General features: G+C 41.0%; 1 protein-coding gene across 2 annotated transcripts in view; it reads left to right on the top strand.

Moving 5' to 3' along the window:
• Positions 1-21,358, top strand: part of Clcn5 (chloride voltage-gated channel 5) — a 162,809-nt gene that overhangs the window by 24,718 nt on the left and 116,733 nt on the right. The window lies entirely within an intron of this gene.

The following is a 21,358-nucleotide window of genomic DNA, read 5'->3' as shown; positions in this document are numbered from 1 at the left end:
TCAAGTCCCCCCCCCTCGTCAGCCCAAAGAGCAGTCAGGGTTCCCTGCCCTGTGGGAAGTCCAAGGGCCACCCACCTCCATCCAGGTCTAGTAAGGTGAGCCTCCACGAAACTGCCTAGGCTCTCACGAAACCAATAGGTACAGTAGGATCAAAAACCCATTGCCATTGTTCTTGAGGTCTCAGTAGTCCTTATTGTCCACTATGTTCAGCGAGACCGGTTTTAACCCGGGCTTTTTCAGACCCAGGCCATTGTCTTGCCATTACCAGTGTGAAAACTTAGCTCCACCATTTACGATGGGATGGAAATAGGAACTGAGTCATTCTGCAGGCATTCTTGCTTGCATACTTGCTGTCTCTTCATCGTCTGCTCACATATAGCTTCTACTCAGGGGAGATTATCTTCCATTGAAGAATGTGCACCTGTTATCGCCATGTTGGCTCCTGTTGCATAGTAGTGTTTTCTGTTTAGTCGCATTGTGGTTTTTAGTGGTAGCTGATTTTTTTTAATTCCTTTACAGTTTTGGGGGGTGCTAACATTGTGAAACTGTTCCTCTAATTTTTATTCCTCTTAAATATTATTCTACTTGAAAGGTAACTGTGATCGTTTGTAGACATCCTTTTTCCTAATATGTCTGGTACCGGTATGTTCATGCCTTTATCTTTGTTGTTGTGCCTAGAGTTGTTACTGAGAAGTGTTTTAAGATGATTTGGCCACATTTCCTAAAGTTTATTTCACTTCTACTTTTAACTAAGCACTTCTTCTTTCTTGGTCAAACTTACAGAGTTTCTAGTTCCTCTATTGCTGCCTCAGCATCCTAAAAGGATGAAATGTCTCTGTTAGAAATTCAGCATAGCCCTCCCCATTTCACAACCGTAGTGTTCCCCTTCAGTCTCCTGTGCCTTCCCAAATCTGTGTTGTGTGGTTAAGAAACAACAAAAGTCCAGGTGTTTACAGCCCCCTCTCTGGAGCTCTTTCCCCTGCTGCTGCTCTTCTCCGCCCTGCCTCACAGCCTTTTCAGATGGAAGCTGCTAATTCCTCATTCTCAAGCAAGCTTCCGGAGCAGGAGTCTAGTTCAACACTTTTCCCTTTCTTCTCTGACATGCCTGTTACCAGGTATTGTGCGGGCACAGCAAGTTTTGGCTTACTTGCCTGCCTTTTTTTCTTTGATGCCCTCGGTGCTTAAACGAGTTTTCTCTGCCGCCCTGAACTCCTGGCGTCACTGTAGGCTTCAGCAATGGCTCCACTGATGCCCCACATATCTCTTCTTGACTTCCAGTCATGTGACCTTCGCTTTTCCTTTGCTCAAGCAACCTCTTCATTGGGTCACAGTGATGAATCATGTCACCATGTAGACCTGTTCCCCATCTGTTGTTCCCTTTCCCAGACTGTCTGAGCACGTTAGCTCTTCTAGTCCATTTTCCTTTCTTCCTTGACTTCCAGCTTCTAGTCCCATGCCCTTTCCCACCCAACAAGCATTCCTACTTTCACTTGGCTCCACCAGCCATTGGGTAGTAATTCCCACAGTATCCTCAATTCCCTCACGTTCCTCTTGTTCCGCTGCACCTGCCCTGCCAATCCCCAAACCTAAGTGGATTTTAGCATCTGTTTTCTTCTGTCCGGTTCCCAGGCTTCTGAGTAAATACTAGGGAAAATTGCCTCACCATGCTCATTATATCCATGACCAAACTATGATTTCTAACCACAGCTGGATCCTGAACAGCCGCTTACTAATCCTTTTACACATTCCTAGTTGGGTTCTTTTTCAACTGCCCACAGCAGCTGTTCCATTTTCTTACCATACCTTCCCACCCTTTAATTTAGCTCTCTCTTCCCCCAGCTCCAATCAGCACATAATCTAGTTACATACCTCCTTGGGAAGAGAGACCTTATTGGTCACAGATGCTCTTTTCTTCCAAACATAGAGCTCCAGGGCTGCTTTGTTTTTGTGTTACTTTTCCCAAGATTGACAATGCTTTTCATTTGGCCTACCCTCTGATGACACCTCTAGGATATTTTGTTCTGCTGATGATCTCCTTTCTTTCTTGTATTTGCTGTATTTTGTAAAATGGCTCATCTTTCGATTGCAAACATCAAAGACTCTCTCTTGCACTCCCTCCACATCGTTTTGGTTTTCCCAGTGTCAGAGACAGATGGGCTGTTTGTTCCCTTTGCTTTATCTTAAGCTACGTTCAAAGACTCATCAGTATTTCCTCACCTCTCCGTCTTCATTTCACTCCAATGAACCATCATGCAGTACGGTTCTCCATTAGTCTCTCTGCTAAGAATTAATCTCTCTCAGGTTGTCATGGCTCACAAATTCAGAGTAGGTGTCACAGGGTACAGCGAGTACAGGTGGGAAGATGTGTGCACGCATGTGCACACAGGAGGTTGCCTGTTCCTGTTTAGAAAGGAAGAGAAGTAGGGGAGGGGCGGACTTCAATACTATACTTTTTTTCTGTTTCGAGGATGTTCATAATGTGCTTCAGTAATCACAGTACTTCTTTCTCTTTGCTTTTCATTCTCAACCAAATGTGGTTCCAACCTTTGCTTTGTTGAATCCCATAAGAATTACCTTTTTTACTACAGATGATGCTGTGGTGGTAGTGATAATGATGATAGTGTCTATGTTTTTTTTATTGCATCTTTGAGAGTTTTGTACAATGTGTATTGATTATATTCACCTCCCCATTCCTCCAAGACTCACTCACCCTTCCTTCCCTACCCAACTTTGTGGTCCCTTTTGTTTCTAAACCCATCAAGTCTGATTTTGCTGTCCAAGTACTCTTGGTTGTGTGGTTTTCTACTGGAGTGTGGTCAGCCTACCAGGGACCACGCCTTTAAAGAAAACTGACTTTCCCTCTCCCAACTTTGATAGATTACTAATAGCTCTTTAACTAGGGGTGGGACTTCGTGTCCACCTTCTCTCTCCATGCTGGGGTTTTGTCTGGCTTGTGCTATCATAAGTCTTGTATTGAATGCCTCCCGCAGCGGATGTTTGAATGCATGGTATGACCTTTACTTTCCATGAACAGCTTAGTAAAGCAAGTACTCTAATACACACATTATGGATGTGCCAATTAAGGTTCAGAGAAGGCAGGTGTCTCGACTAAGATTATATGACAATTATGAAGGTACACAGGAGTTGAATCCTGGTCAGCGTCTCTCCAAAGCACTATTATCTAATTAATATACTACTTCCTTCCATGACCAAGTGTTAAATGTCACCTCAGCAATTCTTGATAGCTGTGAGGTCACCTTTGCTTTCTTTTGGAGAAAGAATTATTTTTGATTATGTTTATATGTATCTACCTGTGTACAGGTATGTATATACGAGTGCAGGAACCTGTGGAGGCAAAAGGCATTGTATACCCCTGGAGCTGTATTAATTGCGAGCCAGTAAGCCTGGGTGTTGGGAACTGAACAAACGTTTTCTGCAAGAGTCATGCGCACTCTTTACTGAGGAGCCATCATCTCCCCATCCCTCTTTTGCTTTCTTGTAATCCAGGCAGGTATTCTAGTGACCTTGTTACCAGTTCGTTGTTGTACCATATATAGCCTTCTCCAGGCCTATGTTTGCCTTTTAGATCTGTGGTCTCGTTTGCACTTGAGAAACCATGCATATTCTTCTACTGGGGGTTTTCTTTATATTTACAGTTGGTGTTCTTTCTCTCCACATTTTCATTTAAGTCCATATTTTCACCATTAAAATGTGATTTTGTAGTGTAATGATTTCTTCCTGGGGATTTTGAAATTAATACCCACCCCTTACCAGAAATTCATAATTTTAAAATATTAGTCATCATCCAGAAAATCACATCTTGTTCTTCAACGTCATCAAAGTACTAAAATGTTCATTTCCCCACCCTCTCTTCTGGTCACAAGTTATGACTTTCAGCATCCAAAAGAGAAAATCTTGGGAAAATCAGTTCTCCTCAGTGAATTGACACTCTGGTTCTATTATCCAATTCCAGGGCAGTCCTTATGCTGAGGAGTAGTCCTAGTTAACCCACAAAATTGGACTCCATGTTGTTTGCTTTTCAAGAGGGACAGAACATGGAATTGGGTGGGTAGGGAATTAGGGGAGGATCTAGGAGGAGTTGGGAGAAGCAAAAAGATATGACCAAATATATTGTATGAAATTATTGAAGAACAAATAACTAACTAACTTAACTAGCTAAGTAAATAAATGAAAGAAGTGAAAATCTTCCACGTGTCCCTGAAGTCTTCAGTCACCTACCTAAGATTTCTTTTTTTTTCTTTTTTCTTTTTTGTTTTTTCAAGACAGGGTTTCCCTGTGGCTTTGGAGCCTGTCCTGGAACTAGCTCTGTAGACCAGGCTGGTCTTGAACTCCCAGAGATCCGCCTGCCTCTGCCTCCCGAGTGCTGGGATTAAAGGCGTGCACCACCATCGCCCGGCTCCTACCTAAGATTTCTAAGTCAGTAGGAATAAAGTTGAAATATTTACTTATGTAACTTTGTCTCAGATCTTAACATGTACATGACCAAAGAGAAACTAGAAGAGTCTCAGCATCCATGCCTATGGCACTGAAAGAATTAAAAAAAAGTGTCTGAGCTATGAGAATCAGCTGAGACCAAGAAAGGAGAAGGCAGTTCTTCTGTTGATCGAGCTGACACTGTGCAAAGTCAACGGAAATGTCATTTCTCTCAAGGCATGCGGTAGCTGTAGAATGCCAGAAAGATCCCTTTCTTTCAGGGACTGTTCTTGTCTCTCTTTATGGTGTCTTCAGATCTGACTTGCTTTTCTATTTGTTTTGGGGATTCCAAATTCCTGACTTGCCCTTGGTTCATAATGGACCCAGTCTCCAGTGGATGACAGCTTTTTCTGACCTTCCACCAGTGGCCAATCCAGGATGGAGTCCACTTTCCTTCTGCTCTTCATATAGTCCTTCCGCTGAAGTGCCCTCTACTCTATTTAAATGGCACTCCTTGGGCGTGGCCCTTTATGCGGAGCAAACAAATCTGACCCTGTCAGACTGCAGGTCTGTCCTTGCTGATCTTTGGATGGGTGAGTCAGCCTTTTTTTTTTTTCTTTTTAAAAACTGTCTTGCTATCTAGATCAGGTTGGTTTCAAACTTATTAGTAACTTAGGGTAGTTACAAACTCATAGCATTCTTCCTGTCTTAGCAGGAAGTGGGACAGTTGTCACTCGGAATCTTGCTTATTTTGCTTAACACAATGATCTTAGTATTCTCCCCCACAAAGAAGACTTACTGGTGAATTAATGTCAGAATTATTCTGAAGCCCTGTTGCATTTTTTTATTGAGAAAAGGAAAAAAAAAGTTTCCGCCTCCTCCCAGCCTCCCATTTCCCTCCCCCTCCCCCCACTCCTCTCCCCGTCCCTCTCCAGTCCAAAGAGTAGTCAGGGTTCCCTGCTCTGTGGAAAGTCCAAGGTCCTCCCCCCTCCATCCATGTCTAGGAAGGTGAACATCCAAACTGGCTAGGCTCCCACCAAGCCAGAACATGAAGTAGGATCAAAACCCCGTGCCATTGTCCTTGGCTTCTCATCAGCCCTCATTGTTCGCCATGATCAGAGAGTCCGGTTTTATTCCATGCTTTTTCAGTCCCAGTCCAGCTGGCCTTGGTGAGCTCCCAATAGATCAGCTCTACTGTCTCAGTGGGTGGGTGCACCCCTCGTGGTCCTGACATCCTTGCTCGTGTTCTCCCTCCTTCTGCTCCTCATTGGGACCTTGGGAGCTCAGTCCAGTGCTCCAGTGTGGGTCTCTGTCTCCATCCATCACCAGATGAAGGTTCTATGGTGATATGGAAGATATTTGTCAGTATTGCTATAGGATAGGGTCATTTCAGGTTCCCTATCCTCAGCTTCCCAAGGAACTAACTGGAGACATCGCCTTGGGCTCCTGGGAGCCACTCTAGGTTCAAGTCTCTTGCCAACCCTAAGGTGGCTCCCTTAACTAAGATATGTGCTTCCCTGCTCCCCTATCCAACTTTCCTTTATCCCAATCATCCTGTTTTACCCTGTTGCATTTTTAATGAGGCAATTTAGAATATAGTACCTTCTTCATGTTTGTCTTTATCTGCTAAGGAAGATCTGTATTCCTTACCATGTTGATAGAAGTTAAAGCTATAAGTCTGCAAAGTTAAGCACTAATATTATCTTGGGCAAATTTATTAAACTTGGTTAACTGGTTACGTGGCAACTACCTCATATTCCCAATTTAAAATTTCAACTGACTGTATAAATGACAACAATGAGTATGCTAAGTTTTACTTTGGCTTGGGAAAATGTTCGATGAACAGACGTTTATTGAACTCCACGTATGTGTCAGAAAATGTCAACCAATTGGTTCTTAAAAATAAATTGCTTTCTAAGCGCCAGGCCTTGAGCCTGGTTTAGTTTGGTGTGGGGGTGGGGTGGGATGGGAGTATGTTGTTATCAGTTCCAAACAGAGCAGCAAACTACTTCCTGGATAATGTTCTTTAGGAAGAATCACCATATGAGAAGGAGGTAAGAGGTTAGATTTTGACTGGAAACCTCATTAATCCAATTTGGTTTTCAGTAAACAGAGTGTATTTTAGTGAAAAGCCCAGCTTGGATAAATGCTTGGCAGCTGATGCTTTAATGAGCAAGTAGCAATATGTTTATTCTCGTTTTGCTTCAGCACTATGAACTATGTTCGAGACTTCGAAGCACCATATAAATATTAAGTCATTAATCTTCACGACAGCTTTATGAAATGCAGTATTTTGCCCTCACTCCTATTTTTCTGTGATAATAGGGATTGCATCCATGGTCTTAAACATACATGTTAGGCAAGTCTTCTACTGCTGTGCTATATCCCCAGAGCTTTTTTATTTTTACTTATTTGGATATAGGCTCTCATTTATATTTCCAGGTAGGTCTTGAACTTACTATCTGGTGCCTCACAGCGTTCTGAGTATCTGGGATTGGAGGCATGGGCGACCATGCTTAGCTCACTCCTGCCCTCCATTTTTATATGTGAAGCAAGTGAGTCGCACAGAGAGTCAGTATCTTGCTAAGATTTACATGCCTATTAAATTTTGATACTGGGGTTTGAATTCAGATGGTCTGTTTCCATAGTCTCTGCTGCCGGGAGTAAACTGCAGTGAGTTCCTCCCTGAGGGCCCTGTAAGGTTAATTTGCTTAAAGAGATTTATTTTGTCCCTTGAAATCTTGCTTCTACTGTTGAGGAATTTATCAATCTCCTTTATCCCCATATAAAGATTATTTGGCACTCGACTCTAGTTTGGAGGATGACAAATTCTTTATTAGTGGTATGTCATTAAATTAGATTATTTTATTAAATTATTTAAGCTAGATTTTGGGGGGAAGGTGCACTTACTAGGTGCCAGGCGCATGTCTCCCAGGTTGCTTCTTTCAAGGCAAGCTTATTAGTCACTTGCCCCGGCCCTGTCTTTTCCATGGCTCTTGCGACAGCAGACTCCCACAGACCTTCCCTTTATCAGGTATGGCCAGTGACTGAGTAGTGTGTCACCTACAAGTATCTGTGCTCCTGAGGTGTTCAGCAAGACTGAACTAGGTCAGTCAACCATTTTGTCTTGCTCGTTTCACTTGGAATGGAAACACACCATGGCATACTCATCCCGTTTAAGACTAGGAACATTGAAATCACCACTAGAGGATCTGTCTAGTGTTCGTTTGTTGATTTCTGAGAGTTTGGTCTTGATAATATGCAAGTCTTATCTGCTCTTATCAGCTTTATTGATATTTAATAGCACACAACAAACCTAGGTATCGCCACGTAGGTATTGCTTCATTTCCCAGCAATATTTTGTGGTTTTTAGTGTATACGTATGGGTGTTAAATGCCTTTTTTCTTTTCAGGTTTATCACTAAATATTTTATGGTTTTGGTGCTATTTAAAATGGTATTTTTATTTCAGATTTTATGGTTTACTTGTAGTATGTTAAAGTAGAATTGATTTGTAGACACTGCGCTAGCTAACTTTTAATGCAACAGGCTAGAGTCATTCAGAATGAGGGTACCTCCTTTGAGAAAATGCTCCCACCAGATTGAGTTGTGGACAAGCTGGTGGGACATTTTCCTGATTAATGATTGCTGTGGGTGGGACTCTCCCACAGTAGGCTGTGCCACTCCTGAGTGAGTGGTCCTGGATGGTAGGCGAAGGAGGCAGGTTGAGCAAACCACAGGGAAGGAGCTAGGAAGCAGCAGGGCTCCATGGCCTCTGCATCAGCTCCAGCCTTCAGCCCCTTCCCCTTCCCTCAGCAATGGAGTGTGTCCTGAGAGTTGTAAGTCGAAAGAAACCTTTTCTCCCCAAGTTGCTTTTGTTGCTGATATTTTTATCTCAGCAGTAGAAACCGTAAAGAAGACAGTCGTTAACTTTGTATGCTGCGGCATTACTGAGCTCACTCGGTTTTAGTAGCTGTTTTATAGAGTCTTCATAAAATTCTTACTTGCCTCCCGCAAATAAGATTTTTTTTTTATCTTTCTTTCTCATCCTCATGCTTTTATTTCTTTGTCTTACCTGATTTTCTGGCTGGAACCACCAGTACAGTGTTGCGAAGTGGTGAGTGGGTTCATCCGGGCTTTGTTTCTGATCCGTATAAAGAAGGAGATATTTTTTTTTGTCCTTTGTTCTTTTTCAGGTTGGAGAAGTTCCATGTGTCAGGTAAAGGTTTTCATCTGTTCTGAGTTTGTTGAGGGCTTTTGTTTAAGTATGAGAAACACATGGTAGATTTTCAAGTGGATTTTCTGTATCTGTTTGTATGGTCATACACTTTATTAAAAATCTTTTAATCTGTTGAATTAAATTGATTTTTCATGTGTTATCAATCTTACATTCCTGAGGTGACCCCTACTGGATCTTTATCAGTTTTTCATAATGTTGTATTTAAAAGTAGTCTATTAGGAATTTTGGCATGTATGTTTATGAAAAATGCTATTGGCCTTTAGTTTTCTTAAAACGTGTTTCCTAGGTATCGATCGATATCTGGTTAATACTGGCCTCATGGAGCAGGTAGGAAAAAAACTGTCATCTTCAGTTTTGTGGAAGTTAGTTTAGTTGGTGTTTGCTCTGTTGTAATTATTTAGGGAAATTCCCCAGTGAGGCGAGCTGGATTTCGACTGTGATGGAAAGAGGTATATTTTAAAGTGTAGACCCAAATTCTTTAGTAGGCATATTGTATTAAGATTATTTCTTATTTATTCTTATTTTAATCTGTGTTTTTAATAGAATCTGTCCATTTCGTCTGTTTTCAAATCTATTATAATAAAAATTTGTCTTAGTATTTTCCTACATTTAAAAATTTTGTGGCCTCTGTAATGATTTTTCCTTGTTCTCTCCCAGTAGTACTACCCTGTCTTCTCTTAGTTTTCCGTGTTCTGTCTAAGGTTAGACTAAGACGATACATTTAGTTGATAGTCTCAGAGAACGACCTTGTCGTTTCCTTTGTTCCGATGCTTGCCTTTTCACCCATTTCCTCTATGCTCGTCTCATACTGTAGCTTTTCCTTTTAGCTCGGACTTCACTTGCTGTTGAATTTGGATTTCACTTTCTCTGTTAGTTTTGTTTCCCCCTTCCCTCCCCTCTGATCCCCTTCCTTGATAGAGTTTCATGTAGCCCAGGCTAGCCTCCAACTCCTTATGTAGTGGAGGATGACTCTGTTCATCATCCTCAAGCCTCCACTTGCCAAGTGTCGGTTGATGACAGGTGTGTGTCACTGTGCTGGCCTCGGTTTCTAATGCGTTGAGTAGAGCCATCGAAGGCAGGTAGAAATGTTCCTTCATGTATTATTGAAGTTGTATCCTCAACTTTTAATTTTCCTAGTGTTTATTATTGGTGTTTTGCTTTTTTAGAAAGCTGTAGCTTAGACTGGCCTAAAGTTGACTTCAAAGTTGAGGCAGTTCTCCTGCCTCAGCTTCCCAAATGCTGGGATTAATAATGTGAACTGTTATGACAGTAGCCTGTTAATGGTTTCTAAATATTTGGAGTTTTAGCACTTGTCTTTTATGCTTTTTACTTCATATTTAATGTTATTTTGGGTTGAGACTATACTATGTATGCTTTAGATTCTTTTAAACCCATTCAGACAAAAATGAACAATTTCTATTTGCTTTTGCTACATTTTCCATGTACATTTGAAGGGAATATATATTATCCTATTATCGAGTAGAGTGTTCTTTAAATGTCAGTAGGATCCAATTGTTTTCTAAAATTTTTCAGAAAAATTTTCCAATTTTTCTATTTGTTCTTCAATTTTTGAAAAAGTGGGATTGAAATCTCCAACCGTAATTATGTTAGGAAGTTATTCATCTGTGTCCATAGTTTCTAGCTGCAAATATTTGAAGCTCAGCCATTAGGTTCCTATAAATTTATCATTTCATCTGATGCAATTATTTTTATGACTGCTTGTAGTGTTTGCTACGGAAGTCTGCCTTTCCGCATTCTTTTGATTAGTGTTCACCTGCTGTATCCTTTCTCAGCCTTTTATTTTTAATTATTTGTGTTATTATATTTCAGATACCTTTTTGCAGACAGTATATAGTCAGTACATTCTTGCTTTTCCAATCCAGTCTTCAGATTTCTACCTTGAATTTCTGTGTTTGGAATGTTTACCCTTTGAAATAACTTTACTTAGATGTAATTTACATACTATACAATTTACCCATTTAAAATGTACAATAGATTTGTTTGAGACAAGACTTTTTATGTGGCCGAGAACTGCAGCCCAGGCTGGGCTCGAACAAAGCAGTTTTCTCGCCTCTCTTTCTAGGGTCTAGGATTATAGGTATATGTCACCATGCCCAAATAAAAGTGTACAATTTAATAGTTAAAAATACATTTAGAGTTGAAAAACCACCACAAAATATAACTTATGACCATTTTCTTTATTGCAAAAGAAACTTTGTACTGATTAGCAGTGAATTTCTACTTCTCCAACCCCATTGTAGGCAACCAGTAATCAACTTCTTGTCTAAAGACCTGCCTACTCTAGAAATGTCCTGTAAATGGAATCATATAATATATGGTCATTTGTGACTGGCTTCTTTTACTGAGCACATTTATTTGCAAGGTTTCTCCATGCTGCAGCAGGCAAAGTACTTCATTTTATGGCCGAATAATCCCCCGCTGAGCAGCAGCGCCACACATTGGCTGCCCATTCATCACTCGCTGGATGTTTGATTTGCTTCATTTCTTGGCTATTATGAATGATGTTACTGTGAACATTCCCCTATAAAGTTTTGGGTGGACATAGGTTTTCATTATTCTTGGCCATACGTCTAGGAAAGGAATTTCTAGGTCATGTGGTAACTATGTTTAGGATTTCTGAGAAATTAGCTAAGCGTTTGGTAGAACAGCTGCAGTTTGCATCCCCAGCAGCCTTGGATACGGCTCCACTTTCTCCTCCTTGCTCACACTTGGTACTGTCGATCATGCTATTGTTCCACTCGAGGAGACATTCTTTAATTCCTTTTAACAATGACTTGGAGTTTTTCCAATACAAACTTTGTACTTTTTCTATTACGTTTAGTACTACTTAGTGATAGAAATAGAAAAGTACTACTTTTCGATTAAATTATTGCTATTACTTATTCATTTCCATGAAATTCTTAAATACAGATGTTTTCTTAATACAGTTTCAGATTCTCCATAGCTAGTGTATAAAATTGCATGGATTTTTTCCCCTGGCCTACTGACCTAGTAACTTGCAGTCCTAATGAACTCATTTATCTGTTCAAATAGCTTTTTAAAAATTGAATTTCCGAGAACTTTCTGTATATTAGGATCATGCCTGCTTCAGTATGGTGGCTCTCATTTGTAATTCCAGCACTTGGGATGTGAAAGTAAGAGGTTCAGGAGTTCAATGTCATTTTCAGCTGCATAGCAAATTTGAGGTCTGTCTGGGTTGCCTAGTAAGATCCCATTTCTAAGCAAACATAACCAACAATAAAAATATGAAAAGTACAGATAGAGATGCTTTCATTATCCCTCCTACCTAATGGGCTTCACTAGAACATGTCGCACTGTATTAAAAAGCTCTGGGCTGGTAATACTGCCTTATTTCTGATGCTAGCGTTTGGTCCTTTACCACCGATTATGATGCTAGCTCTAGGCTTCTCAGAGTTAGTCTTTAATTGAGTGGTTTTATGATGTGAAAGTGTGCTGCAGCCTCGAGTAGGGGCTGAGTGAGTGTTATTAGGGCTCAGTGTTCTTAGCCTGTGGCACCTGTGTGGAGTTTCTGCCCTGCAAGTGGAAGCTGGGAGGATGAAGGGAGATCTGGTCTTCTTTTGCTCCCTGCCCACAATGCAACTCTGTTGCTCTGGGGTGTGGGGAAAGACCAGAAGCAATAGCAACCCATACCTCTTGTCATTTAGCTATGACCCCTGAATGGGAGCTGGGAGAAAGAAGCATCCCAGTCTTCTTGGCTGCTTAGGTTGGCATCTTTGTAACCCAGAAATGAGGAGAGATGGTAGAAAACAAAAGGAGGTTAAAATCAGATTCCAGCCATGTTCACTGTTCATGTCGAGAGCTACTAGATTTCCTGGAATGTGTGCTTCTCTAGTGTCTGAATATACTTAGGAAAATCTCCAGGAAAACTAGTGATTGACTTTAAATTACCTTTTTTTTTTTTAAAAAAAAAAAACCTGTTAACTGTTGCTCTTCTAGCAAGATAGTCTGCTATTGTCCAAGGTCCAGGCAAGGCTTTGAGCTCAGAATTTTACAAATGGAAATTACCTAAAAATCTGGCCAAAATGAACAAAGAACACCCTTATATCCTTTTCCTAGGTTCATGTATTTTATTTTTGCCCATTTGCTTTATGGTCTCTATGACCTGGTCTCCACGTTTTCTGCTATATATACATAGTTATTGAGCTACTAAAGATAAAGGTACACAGTTCATGGCTAATTTGCCTTCAAATAATTGCATCATTGTATATTACTTGGGAATAGAAGCTCTTTTTTTTACACTATAGTAACATTATGGTTTTCAGTAAGTCAGCATTGACTCATTTCATCTATCATAAAAATTTAACTAAGAAGTGAGAATTTCACGCCTTCATACTGTTTGCTCCTTTGTTTTTTGTTTTATTTTGTCCATACTGTAAATATAGTGATACACACATGTAAGTATAGTGATATACACATACTCAGATGTTTTTCTGCTGATAAACATGTTCAGTAAAAACCCCATGACTCAACCAACCCAAAGGTTGACAAAAATGCTGTCACCATAATAATCAGCTCAGCAGATCCTGCCAACATCATCTTGTGACAAAGGCAAAATACATTTCCCCCACTCATCTCAAATATGAAGAAACACTGAGGAATTTACTAAAGATAAAAAGCTTAGGAAATACATCTGGGCCTCAACCCAAGAATTTTTAATCCTCAAGTCTAAACTTTTCCGGTCACAATTCTTGCTGAATAAGCTCTCAGCTGTCTACATATGACTTTCTTTTTTTTTTAATTTTGTTGAGTTGTAAGGCAAAATCAAAACAAAAAAAAAAAAAGGAAAAAAACCTAGCCACAGCCAACCACTTCCGGTCTTCAGAAATTTACCTGCTCTGGATGGTTCACATAAACGAGTAATGCAATATGTGACCTTTCATGTCTGTTTTTTTCACTTAACATAATGCCTTCAAGGTAATCTGTGCTGTAATATGTATCATGTGTGTCATTCTTTTTATTGTTGAATATTCCTTTTTATGGCTAGATCATATTTTGATCATAAGTGTTTTGTTTGCATTTTTTTTAAAAAACAACTATTTTCTATGATTATTTGTATGCAAGTTTTTTGGTGGACAAATGTTTTTTATTTCTCTGGTGTAGTACTTTGTTCCTTGATTAACTAAGTACCATGTTACATTTCGAGAGAAATAGCAATGGAGAAGTAAGTAAACTCTGGGAGAGTGTGAAATTTTGCAATTCTCAGTTTTTCAATATTTTTCTCAATCTGCTCCATTTTATTGGTCATCTTTGACTTGGTCTTTATGTTTTCCTGGTCACTTCTTACCCTGTGAGAGATGCTTTGAGGAAAAGAAACATTCGTGGGTAAGAAGTGCTAAGTGTATAAAGAGTTTTACAATCTAATACACTTGCTCTTACTAAACACACTTAAGGATGGAGAAATAAAGGCTCCGAGAGAACTTGTTCAATGTCACCCACAAATCAGACATCTGTCTGATTCCATATTTAATAGTATTTGTGTAGACTGTGTTCCAAATGAGATGTTTATGAAGTGTTCAAAGGACAGATCTTACTTGAGACAACGAAAAAGGGTGTTTGAAGGAAAAAAAGGGAACTGTCACTGGACGCCAAGATTCTGAGGAGCACATGGGAATCGAGTAGACAGGAGGTGGAAGGGGTAGTAGGAAGCAGATTTGTGCTGTTGAATCCAGAATATAACTGAGAAGGAATGAGTTGATGAGTGTTCAGTCTGATACATATGAAACTTGAGAGCTCCATTTATTTAGTTAATATTCAAGGCATTTCCTTGTGGCAGGGACAGTGCAGGATGCTGGCAGTACATTGAAGAACACAATTGCCATGGTTCTTGCCACAGTGGATCATGTGCCTTTAGTAAGGCAGACAGATAAAAACAATTATAATCAAATGGAATGAGTTCTTTGCTAGGAGCAGAGAAGACGGAGATTTAAGTCCGGGTTCTGAAAACTGATTCCCTGAGGGTCAGGTCGATTAGAGAAATTCAGTGGCAGTGATTTAAGGCACAAGCGGAGGCATCAGATTATTAAAGGTGAGGAACTGAAAATAAAAAGATTTATGAGTCATTCATAAGAAGGAATAACTGCTAATGCTACTTTCTTCTATTTTTCCTCTTCCTACAAGGAAAGAGGTAGGGATTGCCTTTAGCCACATGGAAGAAGTGATAGTTCTTGAGTCTTATTTTGTTTGCACTTGCGGTTTTAAGTATGTCCGACCTACTGCCTGGAGCTCTCGCCTCACATCACTCTTACATTGTGGACTTCTCTCCGTCTTTATTATCATCGTTCCCAAACTGTACCATGAATCCCAGCTCCATGTCCCTACAGTCTGCTGGACTCGTTGAGCACACTGTGTCTTCAATTAATTGTGACTATTCTAAGAAAAGAGACGTGTTCATCAACCAGAGTATCTTCATCGTGCCCGATGCATAGTAGTATGGAGCATGGACAAATTAAAAAAGGATCAGATTGGGAGAAAGAAAGATTTCAATCTTTGGTGCAAGAGGAGGAACCATCATTGCTTCATTGAAAGAAAGCTAGGTTGCTAGTATAACTAGTTTCTTCTTAAAGAGATGATTTTGCAGGGAACTCCCCCCCTTTTATTGAAAATAGATTTTCTGCCTCACATAATATATCCTGATGACACTTCCCCTCCCTCTAGTCCTCCCAACTCCTCCCCAACTCCTCTCCCATATGGATCCATCTTCTTTCTGTATTTCATTAGAAAACAAACAGGTTTTTGTGGGATAATAATAAAATAATATAAAACAAAAATTAGCACGTTAGAACTGGAGAAAACAAACCAACAGAAGGAAAAGAGCCCAAGAAAAAGACCTACTCATTTGCACACCCAAGAATCTCCAGTGACCTTTTGACACTGTCTGGTTGTCAGATAGCTAGGGACATATAATGGCATCTTGTCCAAGATCATCTTCTGAAACAAACATTATTCAGCAAAGGTTGTGAAATCTGCTTTGGAATCTATTTTTCTCTCTTTTCTTTAAAGTATGGCCCTCAGCAGTGGCGGCATCACCGAGAAAGTATTCAAAAAGAAAATTCTCTGGCCAAACCCCGGACTAGTGAGGGATAAGGTTGGGAATGGGGCCCAGTGCTGTTTTGACAAGCTCTCTAGGATGCATGTTGACCTGTGAGAACCATGCAGAAAGTGAGAAACAGAACCCCAGGGAAGCTAGCCAGCATCAGAAAGTCAAAGGTGGTATATTAGCAAAATCCACAGGAAGGAATGGTTTGCAGGTTGAAGTGGTAATTGTTGTTCAGTGTTCCTGGAGGTTTGCTAAATTAGAAAGGATCAAAGGAGGGGAGACAGTTCTAGTTGAGACTGCTGGAAAGGAAGGATGATGTTATTATGAAGTGATAGGTTCAAGCAGGGAGGGGCCCCAAGGCTTTTAGTTTGCAGTCATATGCAGACATATATGCCAGAAAATGTACTTTAAGAATTATATTTAATATTAGCCATGTAACTCGCCAGTACGATCATCCCTTCAAAACTGCTGGTGTTAATATTTTTTGTGTTTTCTTTCAGGCTTTGTCTTTGTGTATAAGCACCTATCAAGGTATCCTCAAAGGTTAGGGCAGAGCAGTGGGCGGCAGAGCAGTAGGCATTATTCTGCTGTGGCAGTAAGGGTGTACTTGACCTTGTTGTCAGTTTGTTCTGCATCGTGATAGGTTTTTTCTTAAACATAATGTACTAGGATAAAGCAAGGCAAGTACACCTTGGCTAATTTTGTCATCTGAAAGGAAAGTAGAAAAAAACCTCTGTTTAAAAAAAAAAAGGCTAAAGCGAGCGCACAGGGAAGGATTTTAGAGTGTTTTATATGGGGGAGGCTCAGAAGTGGAGCACTTGAAGGAAAGTACTAGCTGTGCACAGAGGCTCCTTTCTCTCCTTTAAAGCTTTGAGTTCGGCAAGAGTGCAGTGGATCTAAGTGCTCTTCAGAACCAGGGAAACTGGCAGCACCTACTCGGTTTCGAGATGTGCGAAACTGATGTTCACTGGAGTGTAATGGTGTGGCCGGAGTCTGGCAGCAAGGAGTCGTCAGTGTGCGTTTCTCCCTGAGCCTAGTGTAATTTCCATGCTTATGCAGTTGTGTGGTAACATTCCTAGAGTATATGAGGCGCCACTATTTTCACTTATGAGACCAAATCACTGGTCCTTCTATAAATCTGTGTAACAGGACAAGAGAACCTTTGCAAGTTAATCCTGTGTCCTCATGGATTCATTGCATCTGTATAGGGATCCAGGAATGGAGGGAAGGAGAAGAAGAGATGGTAGGTGGGTGGGTGGGTGGATGGATGGATGGATGGATGGATGGGGAAGAGGAGAAGGGGGCCACCCCTCCCATGCCTCTTCTCTTTCCCAAAAGTCTAGGATGCTAGAAAGCTAATTCTAAAGTTGTAGAGCAGGTGGCAGACTGGGCTGGGCCAGTTCAGCTGTGACGGAGACAGTGGCTCTGCTCCGATTGCCCATAACCAACTGATCCTAGTGACTTGGAAGAAGGACAGAATGCAAAAGATTCTTTTGTGTCCACAGGCAACTGGAGTCAAGCATCTTACATTCAGATTTTATCTCTGCAGCAGACCAATGGTATGACTTTGGGTAAGCTGGTCCCTTAAGTTCTCCAATGAGACAGGATATGTAGTGGGTACACTCCTAGGACCTTTGTGGTCTGAGGAAAGTGGGTTCATTGCAGCCCTACAGTAACTCTCTACCCAGTGTTCACTTTTCAGTCATTTGACCTCTGCTGCAGCTAGAGGCCTGTCACTCAGGAAGGCCTTGTATGGTTTGAAGCTCTGCTCTTCTTAGTTCAAAATTCTTAATAATTTTGGAATGGGATATTATAGATCCATTTTACATTAGGTTCCTCAAATTATGTAGCTTGTCTTGTGCCAATTTTTGGGAAGTGCTTAACTATTCTGAGTATTTCAACTGTGAAATGAGAATTGCGTCGAAGCATCTGTGAGAGTGTAAGCTGAAGGTCGTCCAAAGGGGCTACACTCTGAGCTTCTACACGGTTGAAATTTCATTCATTAGAGAACTGTTGCCTCGTGGACAGGTGAAGTAGTGTAAATTCAGACCCCTTTCAATTTCCTTGTGAAAGGGCTCCCCTCCTTCCCTTCCTACCTTTCCTGCTGGGGCTCAGAGCCTGGGATCAGACCCAGGGCTTGGTGTATGCTATGTAAATGCTTTACTATTGGCCTATGTCAATGCCCTTCCTCACCTTTCTATAGGCTGCCTACCCGATTACCTACGTTCTCCTTGGAACTGTAAAAGGTCTGTACAATTCCTTTACAGATGGAGAACCATACCTTTCCTGCGCTCGTGTTGTTAGCTTGAGTGTTTCCAGGTTCATGTTGGCTATCAATATGACACTTTCTTGTTTTAGATTTTTCTTTTCCTCCTTGGTAGCTATGCAAGTACTCTATCAACCATCTACCTACCACTCTTGTTTGCCTTTAAAAACATTTGGGACAGGGACTCACTAGTTGCCTGGCTGGCCTTGAACTTACCTCCCAACCTAGGTAGGTATTGAGCTTGCAGTCCTATTGCTACAGCTCTGAGTTGCTGGGATTGCAGGACTATGTCCCCACACTCGGCTTTTCCTTCTTTTTTTCAATACTTTTGGTAAGAGAAGCATTAAAGTATATATTTGGTGTAAGGTGTGGCTGTTAGCTATTGCTAACAGAAGTTCTTGACCTTCAATGCCTGTATCTTCAAAATGAGTGCTAGGTTAGCTGATGGCTAAGACTTTCTTTACAATATAATCTACTTAGTTTTTCTTGTATGCTGATAGGAAAACACTTTGAAAACTGTAATGGCTACTTTTTGTCTTCTTGTTTCTGTGGTGCTGTGATGGAGCCCCGGGACTTACAATTCCGCATCAGTGCTCTGCTGAGGAACGACACTAGAGCTCTGCTCTTTACATATAAGCGCTCATTTCCTGTCCTTCCAGCGTTAATTAATTTTGGTGTTGAGGACTGAACCTGGGGCCAGTCTTGACTTTTAAAAAACATGTCCACATTAATTGCTTCTACTTATAGCCTCTTATCTGCCTGGCTTGAAACCTGCTTTGAAAATTCTTACATCAAAATTCTAACCCCTATTTAATCAAAGTGTACCCTTTGTTTAGGCACTGTCATGTATTGAAAAGAGAGGTTTGGCCTGTTGACTCCCTCCGAATGGCAGAGCTTCCCCTCTCTTTGGGAGAGAACATCTTTCTATGTAGCCCGGCTAATCTGAACTCACATTCTTCCTGCTTCACCTACCTGAATGTCTAGGTTGTGACCTGGTTGTGTTCTGCCACACCTGGCCTACAAATTTTTCTTTAATGTTTATTTTTAACACACTCTCTCCTAGTCCTTCCCTCTCTCTCTCTCCCCCTTCCTTCCCTCTGTGTGCGTGTGTGTGTACACGAATACAGGTGTGTATGTGTGTGTGCGTGAATGCAGGTGTGTATGTGTATGCTGTGTGTGCATGTGTGTATGTGTGTGTACACGAATGCAGGTGTGTGTGTGTGTGCGTGAATGCAGGTGTGTGTGTGTGTGTGTGTGTACATGAATGCAGGTGTCCATGGGGGCCAGAAGAAAATGTTGCATCCCCCAGACCTGGACTTAGAGACAACTGTGAGCTGCCCAATGTGGGTTCTAGAAATCAAACTTCAGAGTCTTTGTGAGTGTAAGTATACACTCTTAAGCTCTGAGGCATCTCTCTAGCTCCCAAACCTAGATATTTTTAAAACCAATATGGATAGTCAAGCCAAGAGCAAAGTGTTTGTGGAAAGGCAGTGGATTTCCAGAGAGGCTGGCATGATTAGAGTGTACTGCCCGGGCATGCGACACTAATGGGGACAGTTGAAACAAGCTTCTGTGGTGGTTTGAACACAGATGTCCCCCATAGGCTCATATCGGAATGCTAGTCCTCAGGGAGTGGCACTATTTAGAAGGAGACGTGGCCTTATTGGGGTAGGTGTGGCCTTCATGGGGGAACCGTGTCACAGAGGGTGGGCTTTAAGGTCTCAGACGCCCAAGTCAGGCCCACTGACTGTCTTCTCCTTGCTGCCTGTGCATCCACATGTAGAACTCGCAGCTCCTTCTCCAGCACTGTGTCTGCCTGTGCGCCGCCATGCTCCCCACCACGAGGATAATGGACTAAATCTCTGAAACCATAGCCAGCCCCAGTAAACACTTCCTTTTGTAAGAGTTGCTTTGGTCATGGTGTCTCTTCATCTCTTCACAGCAAGAGAACACTGACTAAACTTCTCAAGCAAGAGGAAGGTGCTAACAAAACACAGCTTAAAAAGAAGTGTATCTCCTACCTTATAGTAAAGACTCTCTGCAGTCCATCCCTTACAGCAGCCAACCGTGAACATTCACTTTGTATCCAGACAGGGTTCCTTGTATCCCCAACTGCTCTGTCTATCTGAGTTCATTATGTGATGTCTGATCGTTTGGCCCCACCTCCTAAATGCTGGCATTATAGGCATGTGCCATACTTGGTTTATGCAGTATTGGGACTTGACTGCTAAGCAGGCTCTCTACAAACTGAGCTACATTCCCAGCCATGAAACAAAACAATTTTCAAAGCCTAAAAGGCTTTTATAAAATATGATTTAGATGCCAATGAGATGGCTCAGTGGGTAGAGATACTTGTTTACCAAGCCTGACAACCTGAGTTGGCTCTCCAGAGCCAGCATGGTGGACAGAGAGAGCCACCTCCTGCAAGCCGTCCTCTGACTTTCGCATGTGCACCACGGAGCACACAATATACATACACGCAAATAATTTAAAGATGTGTTTTAGAGGAAATTATCAGCTTATCAACTATGAGACTATAGCAAAACTTTTTTATCTTCTGTATCAGATTAATTTTTATCATAATCATGGCTACTTTTATGTGTATTGTTTAAACATTTTAATTTACTGTCCTTTATTTTTAATTGTATTTTCTTTTTAAACTAAGATACACCTTTTATTTTTTCATTTAATTTTAATTTTCAGAGTAAAGTCTCTTAATATAATCCAGACTGGCCTTGGGATCTCAGTCCTCCAGTTCCAGGTTCCTAAGTAGCTAGGTTGCAGGCATCTGCCACTCTATGCCTGGCTAATATATTTTGATTTTATTTGGTCATATTGGTCCTGTATGGGTGAGCATTTCTTCTTTTGATAAAATTCTTTTACATATCAAATATAAATGCATTATTCCATTTAAGAAAATTTTTCTTTATTTTTAGTTAACATGTATAAGTGTTTGCTTGCATGTATGTCTGTGCACTACATATGTGCATGGTGCCCTCATGGGCCAGAACACAATGTTGGGCCGCCAGGGACTGAAGTTACAGAAGGTTGTGAGCTATCATATGGATGCTGGGAAGTGAACCTGGGTTCTCTGCAGAAACAGCAAGTGCTCTTAACTGATAGGCTTTCTTCGTTATAAATTTGAATCCTTGACCCATTTGAATCAGTGAATTTTAGTCATTTTTTCAATAGCAGTTACTAAAAATTCCTTTCCCTGATGAACCATTATTCCTCTACGTGTGATTCAAAGGCATGGTCTGAACTTGATTTTCGCTATCCAGTCTTCCATGTAGTTGAAGTTACTGGTATCGCATTCTAACTTCTACTTTCATGCTCAGTGCA

Source organism: Alexandromys fortis, unplaced genomic scaffold, assembly GCF_014885135.2.
Source record: "Alexandromys fortis isolate MF-2015 unplaced genomic scaffold, M_Fortis_MF-2015_v1.1 scaffold_83, whole genome shotgun sequence".
NCBI classification, from domain to species: Eukaryota; Metazoa; Chordata; class Mammalia; order Rodentia; family Cricetidae; genus Alexandromys; species Alexandromys fortis.
The sequence above is the reverse complement of the archived record's forward strand: the minus strand, read 5'-3'. Positions and strand labels throughout refer to the sequence as shown.